The following is a 10,657-nucleotide window of genomic DNA, read 5'->3' on the forward strand; positions in this document are numbered from 1 at the left end:
CGGCGGCTGGGGGCACCGGGGCCGCCCCGGGGGGGGCCCGGCCAGCCCGGCCCCGCCGAGGGGGGTGCGCGGCCTCCGCGCTCCCCTTCCCCTCTGTGGAAGCGGCAAGCGCTGGACGTCGATATTGCGGGGCAGTATTTTCTCCGAAAATCACGGGAATTAGGCAGAAACACTGACCTTCCCCCAGCCGTATCCCCCCGCGACAGGCTGAAACGCCAGCTTGGCCGCCTGTCTCGCCTCTGTATACAGCCCTGCATCTGGATGTATACTGTGCCCGGGGGGGGGGGGGGTGCAGCACCTATAGGCAATGCTCGCAGCGCGGCTACCAGCGAAGCGGTACCGCCCGCTTTGCTCTATGCAGCCCCGGCCGGACGGGCGGGATGATGTGCCGACCGAAACCGTGGTCGCCGCAGAGCACGGCTCCTTACCACCCACCCAGCAGGGCACTCCAAGGCGTTCCGGGTGTAATTTTCCAGATTTTTTTGGTTAGGCCGGAGAGTTAAAACGCGAAATTCTTCACCCTCCGCGCTGCCGCAGTGACAGAGCAGCCCGTGAACCTCCCCCTTCCTCCGGCAGCGGGACGGGAGATGGCACCGAGGGAGAGAGGGCTCCGCGATGCCAAACACGGGGACAGAAAAAATAAATAAATAAATAAAAGAGAGCAAAGTTCTCTTCCCATTTCAGAAGAGGCCGAGGGAGGCGGGTTGCCTCGGAGGGGCCACGCGTGAATTTCTGGCTAACGCAGTGCCTGACCGTCCCCGCAGCCCCCCGGACTCGCTGCAGAGAACCCGCAAACTCACGACGCGCCGCGGCGAAGCGCGCAGCACCGTGCGCGGGCGCCGGCCCTGTCCTCCGCGATCCGCCCTGGCCCTCCAAACCGGAGTGACTCCACATACCCCTCCGGCGAGAAATCCCCCCCTTGCCCCTTGGGCTTGAGCCCCCTCAGGGCGGGAGGGTGCAGCGGCGCCCGCTCAGCCCCGCGCAGCCACCGGCCGCGGAGGGGGCACGGGGAGGCGCGCGGGGGGGCCAGAGGCTTTCACGCGTGATTTTGGTGGAAGGGGCGCAGGGACAACCAGCCCGCTGGGCAGGGCTGAGTTCTCCGCCCCGGCTGCCGGCCTGGCCCCGGGCACCGCTCGGCTGCGGACGGGGGATTTGCGGTTATCGCCACGCTGCTGCCCGCGCGTCTCCCCTCGCCTGCGCCAAGAGCCTGCGATTTATAGTGGCGAAGGGCACACGGAGGGAGGCAGGCGGGGAGGCAGACGGGCCTCCGGGGCTATATTTGGAAAAGAATTTCGAAGCTCTTCCAGCAAATCTGTGCAAAAGGTACCGGCCCCGTGGGAGAGGCCGGATCCACGTGCTGCCCTTCCCGAGGCACCGCGTGGGCACCCCACGCTCCGCGGTCCCGCTTGGCCCGGCGCCGCGGACACGTCCCCTTCCCCAGCCCCGGAGGGCGACGGTATTTTTTCCTCGAAAGAGAAACGGTGCGACAGAAATTCCCCTGTCCCCCCCGCCCCGGGGCATGCTCCGGCCCGGGCGGCTTTGCTCGCTCGGCCCGGCGGCTCCTCAGCGGGACCCACCAACACTTCTCCCTCCAGAAAAAAAAAAAAAAATATATATATATATATATACCAAAAAGCGCCTAGAAAACCTTGTGGTGGACTGGCTTGGTTTGGTTTTGATTGTCTGATTTTTACTTTTTCCCCTCCAAGCTGTATCTGATCGTTTCCTACAGCCCAAACAGACTGGAAAACACAGAGAAAATAAAGCGCGGCACGTTTTCCCGCAGTAGGAGTGCATGTTAGCACTCTCTCCCCGTCCTGATGCTGTTCGCGTGTGGCTATTCCCGCAGAGACGCACCCAGTGCGGAGCTTGCACGGATGCCGCACGCGTGGGCGCGGCTGCAGGGGAGGACGTGTGTGCGCGTCTGAATATTCCCACACACACGCGGAAAGGTGCGTGCACAAGTGGCACCCAGCCAATTCCTGCACGATTGCGAAGGTAGGGACGGTCCGCGTAAATGTGCGCACCCCCGCAGCCGGCCGCGGCCTCCGCTAACGTGCGGCACAGCACTGATCCGCCCCCCCCCCGCCCCATCCCGCACCTCCGCCCTGCCCGGCGACTCCTCTGCTCCTCCCCAGCTCCAGCTCGGCCAGGGCGCGGCGAAGGGAGCAGGGAAGTGAAGCGCTGTGCCCTGCTCCGCGCCGGTGCGGAAGGAGCGGGGACGCGCCGCTGCCTCCGGCCGCGGGGGAAGAGCCGGGCGCGGGGCGGCGGCAGCGGGGGGAGCCGCGGAGGCCTCGGGGCCCGCGGTTTGCTCCGGGGGCGAGGGGGAAGGAGAAGGCTCGCTCTGCACAGGCTGAAAACGAATTTCCAAAAACCCTCGCTGTCAAAAGCGTCCCGTAACTCCTCCTCTGTCTGCGGAGCGGCTCCTCTCCCCTCCTCCCGGCTCACGCAGCTGTGCGGCGTAGGTAGCTCCAGATAAGTGAAAGTGGTATTTTTATAGGCTGATAAAAGAGACTTATCTCGGCTTTCCCAAATCTGACAAAGATTCCCTAATTGGTCATTTGCCCACGACAGCCTCCCCAGCCTGGGTGCCGGCCTACGCTATTTTCAGCCGCCGAAGCGGGTGTCTTCGCCGGGGCCCCGCCGCACCGGGGGGGGGGGGGGGGTGCTTTCCCTCCGCGGGCCCTTTCGCTTCCAGATGCTCCCAGCTAATTTCTGCTCATTGCCACCCGGTCCCCTCCGAGCCTTTTCCCCCCTCGCTTCATGTAGGGAACGAGCCCAGATCGGTTGCCCTCCAAGTCCCGTTCCCAGCGCTTTGCTGCCTCCTGTCCCCATCGCCTCTCACCAGCTCCAGCCCGGGCGCAGCAGAGGCCGGGGCGGGCTCAGGCACACGGCGAGGCTGGGGAGATTGGGGGGGAACCAGGGAACAGCGAGCCGAGATCACCCTTTTTCCTCCCACGGCTTCTCCCTGAAATCCGGCAGGATCGTCTCGGAGCCGCCCGCCTGCGGCAGCATTTTCACCGCTTCTGCCCGGTTTGCCGCAGGCACCCGCCGCCATGCCCAGGCTGCCACCCCCGGCCCCCCCGGCCCCCCCGGCCCCCCCCGCCCAGCGAGGCCCGGCGGACACGGCGCCCTCGGCCGCTATCGCAGACCGAGCCCGGCTCTCTCGCACGCATCAGCTGAGCCGTTTCTCCTCCTGGGCATTTTAGCTACCACAAAACCCCAAAGCGCTTCGGAAACATTTATTTCTTAACACCCAGCCCTCGCAGCCAGCTCAGATCGCAAGCCTTGAAGAGGGCCGGGAAGTTGCCGCTCAACTTATTTCTCTGCATTTTAATCTATATTCCTGGGGAAGGGGGAAGGGGAAGGGGGAATTAATGGCCCATCTGACCTACCAGTGGCGAACGCACATGAATCAACCACAATCAAAGGCCCCAGTGTCAGCGTTAGCCTGACCCCGGCGACTGGCTCAGGGCTTCTTGCTCGGCGAGGCCTGTTCTGGCCAGACCAGCTTGAACCTCCTCTCCGGGCTTATTAATGACCGACGAGCTCCCAGCCCGGCCCGGCTGGTTTGGGGTTACAGCCCAGCGCAGCCGCCCCGTGTGTGCGGGGCGCTCCGGGGAGGACGGGGCTCTGCCCCGGCCCCCGGCCCGCAGGAGGGCCCCCCGGTTTGAGTAAAACCGGTATCACCGCTGAAAAACGTCCAGCGAAAAGAATAAACCGTGGAGAGCAAGAAGGCGGGCGGTCTGGTTTTTTGGCATTGGAGCATGCCTTTAAATGCTTTCACAAAGAGGAATGGACAGAAGCCCATCAGCTCGTTCCCAAATCAAGTCTCCAAAAGGAGAGCCCGGTTTGTCTGTAGGAGCTGGTTCCAACACGAAGCTTTTGGAAAATATCCCGCAATCCCTCTTCTCAGTGAACTTTCCCCAGCCCCAAGAGTGGTACAAAAATTAGCAAGGGATTCTCGGGAGGAAAAGCTGTGCAGCCGCTGCTGTGCAGGAGCAGTCCCCGAAGGCGATGTACACGGTCCTGCCGAAGTTTCAAGTTCAACCTCCGTTTAAATGTCATTTTTAATGGAAATAGTGCAACCTCCTCTTCTCCCCACCTAGTCCGACCTGGTCTATTTTTATTACTTTCATGCAAGCTTTTACTTAACACTGACTTCTGCTTTTAACCTGCTCCTTCCATATATATATATATGTATGTATAACATCTTCCTATTAAAAAAATAGACACTCACCCTCTCTCAGCTATGCTTGGCTCTTCATCACCTTTGATGGGTTAACTGTCGTTAAATCTTGTCATTTTACTTCTTGCAACTGGTTGAGTTCACATGGGAAAAGCCAGCACCCACGGTCCTTTGCTTGGGCAGGGGATTTGCCACCTGGGCCAGCTGCCACTGCAGCCTTCACCTTTCACGGGAGCAGCCTGGCCTGGCCCTGCCCCAGCGCGGAGCAAGGACCACACTGCTGCTGGCTTTCACCGGGTGTGAGAATGGAAGCTGCGACAGAGCTACCTGCTGCCGTCAAAACCAAGTGCCAGAAAATCCAACGTGCTCAGAAATCAGCCTGAGCTTCCTGAGAGTGAATTCAGCGGGAGGCAGGACCCGGATGACAAATGGGAACAGATCCAGAGCCAGGAGGAACCATGAACACACATCTCTATTTCGACCGGTTGCCCTGTCTCAGATAAGCACTGACAGGCATGCCAAAAACACCACTGCTGCTCACAGCACCCTGCCAGACGTTTTCTGCCACCAGATTTCAGGGGAGCAGCACACTGTTGAATTACCAGTAGCAACCACTGTCCAGGCTGCCGGTGAGTCACCAGCCTCTCTCCTGTTCCCAAACAGGCTCCTTAGTACAGTCAAAACCAAGGGCAGGCCCCTGGGGCAGACCAGGGAGGACAGGTTCACTGATGACAAACACTGCGGTGGTACAGCTACAACCTCAGTCTGTGGAAGTCCCTAGCTGTGGTCCCTCCTCCGCTGCTCTGGCTTGCTCTCCCTTGGCTGCACCAGGGAGGGCTCTGCAGCATCCATGGAGCTGGAAATCTTGGTTCCCTGTACGGATTATCACAACAAGGACACGATTATGGGACAAGATCAAGAGAGTTAGGTATCCACTTCAATTTCAGTAGGATGGGCTTTCTTGAACTCTGAGCATAACAACTGTTGCTCATCCTATTTGGTAGCTTCTGAACTAGTTTGATGGTGTCTGTGCAGTCCCTAGTGCATAAGTGTCCTTATTACACCGTGCGTCTCAAGGCCGGCAGCACTTGCCGTCCCAGGCTCCCAGGCGGTCTCAGGGCAGCACGCCAACGAGCTGTGGCCACAGCCTGGTCAGGTCAGCCCAGATCCCCCGACCCGATAGAAAGAGCTTCTCAGTGTCTAAGACACTGGGCAAAAGAGCATGGAAAGTCCAGGACTGACCATTAATTTGGTGCAATTTTGGGCCATTTTTTTAACCCCTGGGGTCCCATCCATAAAATGGCGGAGTAGCCTGGTCTCTTTCATAATGTCACTACTTAGTCCTCAGGGCTTGGATAGAGCACGTGCTTTGAGATCCCCTGGGGGGGCTCATCCACTGTGGAAGCAGGGGACTTGAGCATTACACAGCTTTACTAAAAGATATAAGACAACAAGTGAGCATCTGTTCATTTCTTCCCAGCCCCACTCTTGACTCTGCTCAGAGTGTATAGCTGGCTACCTAGGAAAGGTTGGAGATTCAGCAGCCCTCTCATTTGGGGCAGTCTTACCGGGGAATGGTCTAAAATCCATCTACTTCTACAGATATGGTCAAACTGCAGCCCAGGTAACCCCCACTACAACTGCTGCCATCCCCAAGAGCAGAAAATCAAATCAAAGGGAACAGAGAAGGAAAGGAGTGAAACTGGCTTGGGATTACTGGAAACAGAAGTAAATTTGCCTTGAGAACAAGTTCTTCAATATCCGTTAGGTGGATTTAAGTGGTACTTAGGACTTTTACAAGCCCTGTGCATTGGAGTGAATTTTGCCGGAGGTAGAGAGTAGCTGCACTATGCAGAATCAGCCAGGACAGATGTACCAACCCTGGGCAAGGCTCCTTAGGCCGTGGTTTTGACTAAACTTTCCCAAAATCTTTGTCTTACTTTCCAAAGACTGAGATTGATTATGAGCCACAAGTCTAATAAACGATAGCTGCCTGGGGATCCTGGCAAGAGAAAAGCAGCTCCAGAGAGTAACACCTCTTACCCCAAGGTACTTGGGGTATCTACAGAGATCTCCATCTCACACCAGTCAAGTTGTGCTGGGATGGAGGTACCTAACTCACTGCAGCATTTCTGCAAAAAACAATAGACTTTCAATTTCTACTTCTATGGGAAGTCTTTAGCACACATTTGGCGCAGTTTACAGGATGATGATGACAATGTGTTTCTCCTAAATAAAATCCATTTTTAAAGAGTACATGTGCAATTACTTTGGGTTTTGGCCTCTATTCAGGAAAGAATTTCCCCTCGAGTCAGATTTGGCAGGGACTGGTAAGGTTTTCTTGCCTTCCTCTGTAGGGTGGGCCATCGTCCACTTCCTAAGATCATCTGGACATTTTCACCTAACAATTTCCCTGCTACTGTCGAGACCTGGGACACTGGCAATGCCCTTGATCCCTCCAGCATGTTGGAGTTTTTGTGGCTTTTGGTCTTTTGTACTAACAGTCTTAAATTTGTTATAGGGTGTTGGGAAGTGTTTTATGGCCTGCAGTGTATGCAGTGGATGTTCTGGGGACCCCTCTGGGTTAAGTGGCTATTACATGGTGTCACCTGTAATTGTGGGCGCCTGCACTCGATGACGCAGGTGGTCCCTTCTCACGCTCTGTCACCTTCTCTTATCTTTCAGTAGCAGGGGTCTGACATCAAAATACAAGGCAATTACACGCACTGTATAGTCATGTGTGACATCTCTCCTTCCTTTTATTTGAAGTGTGATGCATATAAACCAAAGTGATAGGGGATATTAGGATAATAAAAAAGATGGAAGTCCTGGGACTGCGAAATTATGAAACCCGGGGTCTGCTCCTGTCTTGCTGCTAACCAATTGCATGGGACTCTTCAATCCTTCATGCCCCTCATTTTGCTGCCCTGCTGCAGAGGGGACTCATCTCGGGAACATGACTGCCCGCTGTTCAGGCATGCGGCCCATGCTGGTTATCCCAAGGTCTATCCCTAGTCAAGAGCGAGAGATTGGCATGGGTGTTCTGTCTAGTCCTAGGATACGTCCACAACAGTTTCCCCTACCTGTCCTGGTATCTCCTCACTGCTGACAGAGGAAGCCCAGACAACCAGCTTAAACTGTCTAACCTTTAGATTCCTTAGCCCTGGTGAATATGTGTGACGAGCTTTGCACAGTGGCCACCTGGCCTTGGCCAGATCTCCATCACTCCTGCAGAGCAGGTGATAGGGACAGGTCCACTTGTGTTAAGTGCAGATCCCATGAAAACAAACAGGGCATGAAGTGGTACAACATGATGCTTCCGACGGACTGTGTGACACAAGGTACCTATTTCAGTACATATTTCATTCCTGGTTATATCATTAAGGCCTCCACACAGCAACAGACCAGTGGAGAGAGAGTAGGATAGATGCTGCTGTTGCCCTGGCTGTTCTAAGAGTGGGAGTTAACAGAGTCAGAGAGACATCCTGGACGGGGACTCAGTCCTAAATTGCTGAATTTCAGCCCAGGCAGAAGTGCTGGTCCACAGGGCCTGTGGATAAGGACTACTTTACAGGTGAGACCTCTCCCTGAGGATCTTCACCCGCTGTGGTTACAGCACATCTGCATCATCTGGGTGCTTCTGCTACTCATATCTCATCTACCTTTCACAAAAAACAGTGATTTTGTTCATAGCACTCCAAGCTCCCTTAGAGACCTTAATGCTTCCCATCCTAGGCAGTGCACAGACAGCTTGAAGACTGCCTCAAGAAACATGGAAAACCTGAGGGGCAGAATTGGTCATACTAAGCCATGAGACTTGCTTGGGATCAACGGGTCTGTGTGATAAGTTTCTGGCCATGTCCTGGGCTACACTTCTACATAAGCCCTCTGCTATGGCGGGGAAATCTGGTCTAAAACTGGCGGGAGAGAGCTCCTCAAAATACTGCGCACAAGTACCCGCTCCTGGCTGCCAGCTCCAGTATGCAGCACAGATACACTTCACCCCAGTCCTCTGAGGAGAAAAACAAACAAGTGTACAAATGCCAAAACATTAACTATTCCCCAAATTACTCGGACTATTGCTAATTAGTACAAATTTACAGCAGCTGCATTACTGGAAGTGAGCTCAGACATCACCTTTAGAAATTACTAGGGAATATTATTTTCTACAGTTTGTCTGAACTTATAGAAATCTATGGGAATGTTCCAGTATACTGACCAACTTCATCAGCTTTTCTAAGCCTTCTTTATTTTGCACTTACTGGGGTAACCATGAAGTTCACAGGCATGAAATCCACAAATACATCCCCTCTCAAAGACTCCTGTACACAGCACGTTAAGCGATGTGTGTCCAGAGAACTACATAGGAGTGGGTGTGGAACTCCCTAGCCTTATTCCTTACGCCTCGTTCATCAGCTCTTACTGATCAGTGCAGATCAGTGCTGAGGGCTTTGGAGGAGTTCATCGTGTTTGAATTTCATTTCTCAGTTTCCTGGTGGAATTATCGAGCAAGTGATTTTCTGTGTGCGTTATGAAGGCTTGGTCTCAGCAGAATACGGTGCAATGTGTTTTCTGGCAGTACAGGCTCTAGATCTGTTTGTCACTGCTCTTTAGGAAGGTGGAAGGGTAGTGGATAATATTAGCCTGGCACACCAGCCAGGAGCAGTTTGAGTTTGCAGCACCCATTAAGCTCCGATATCATCCACTTGCCTTTACATCTATCTGTCTCATCAAGACCACAGAAATTCTGCAGTATAACATAACCGTTAATCTAATACAATGTTGACTAACAGATTATTTTGCTATGTTAAGTCACCAGCTATTACCTCCTAGCAGACTTTCCTCCCTGAGTAATCTCATACAATTAGATCCCACTTATTGCTCCAGAACTGGAGTTAGGATCCTAAGTAGCTTGTGTGTGCTTAAAGAATTGGTACTATAGTAACGTCAGGTAGGCAGACAGGTAGACAAACAGAGAGACATGATGATAAGCCATACATCTGGCATATAAGTATCATGGCAGTGGAATTACCATTCCCCAGCCAAGTTTCACGCTTTGGGGAGTTGTTTTGACATGCTGTCAATGCAGCACCAGAATAACCTGATTTATTTCCCTTGTTCTCTTTGAAAAGGTCTATTTGGTGCCATTTATTTTGCACTCACTTACTTGCCATCCTATCAGAAGGTGGGAGGTCAGCGAGGTCACTCCTAAGAGAGTATCACATTCTATACAGAATAGAGAAAATGCTCTAGGTTAGTGGGAATGGAAGAATTCATGCTGGGGCCTCCTTTCAGCCTCTGCTCTTCCACAGAGGGCTTGTACACCTCTTTCCTTCCCACGTCCTTGCTCTTCCTTGCAAATGGAAAAGCCAGTACCACCTGCGCTGCTATCTCACTGCAGCAATCCCTCCCCACAATAGTCTGCTTCAGTTTTGCTGCATTTCCACCTCCTCTGATCCCTGGTCTGGAATTCTAGGATTCCCATCTCAGGCCATCCTCCCTGTATGACACAATAAAATCCTTCAGACTTTTCTATCTTTGCATTTAAAAAAACATGTCAAGGCCCAAGTGGCTGTAAGCGGAACTGAAGCCATAGCAGTAAACAGAAGGAGGATGTATTGCTAGCTTCCAGAGGGACAGTTATGATGAACAAAGCCATTTTTAGGCAGAAAGGATATGGTGAATACCCGTATAGGCATATACATGCTTGCAATCACAGCACTTGCATCCAGTATCTGGTTCATATATCAGCTGTTACACTGTCTTTGCTCTTGAATAGCAAACTGCATGTCCTTCAGAGACCATCATAATCAGGCAAGAAACATAGTTTTGCAAAAGCTACTGAGGCAGAGACAACTGGAGGTAAAAAAAATTGTTGTGACAACAGACTTGCTGCTAAGACACGTTGAACCCATAGACCATTGCAGCATAAGTGGACTTGGCGGGAGGGTGATCAAAATGCAATAACTTCAAAAGTGGACAGAGTGCAAGAGAGAAACAGTGACTACGTATGTGACTTATTCTGTCTTCTGGAATGTGACATGGATGGGCTAAGCTGGCACAGGAGCGGAAATAGAGTCAGTATCTGATGGATGCATCTGCAGCATGAGGAGCAGCGCACTGAAGTAGAAGAGCTGGTATAAAACATAGGCAACCGTCCAAGCCACTTGACTTTAGCAACAGAACCTCAGATCTGCTCTGTAGCAAGGCAGGATCCGCCTCCCATTGAATAATGCCTCTTTTATCATCACCTCCTGTACACAGCTAGCCTTTTGCACCCTTTTCTTGAAAGCCCTGTTACATCAGTCAGAAATACTGCCTACACTTCCTAAGAGTACAGCTAAAGCTCTAACAGGACAATTTTAACCAGAGACTCTTCACCTAGCACCTTTGCTTTGTTTAGTTCGCTAGTTGGGCAACATCTAAGCTCAGTACTAGGAGGTGACTGGCCTGGGCGTTAGCTCATGG

The sequence above is a fragment of the Dromaius novaehollandiae genome, chromosome 17 (assembly GCF_036370855.1).
Source record: "Dromaius novaehollandiae isolate bDroNov1 chromosome 17, bDroNov1.hap1, whole genome shotgun sequence".
NCBI lineage: Eukaryota > Metazoa > Chordata > Aves > Casuariiformes > Dromaiidae > Dromaius > Dromaius novaehollandiae.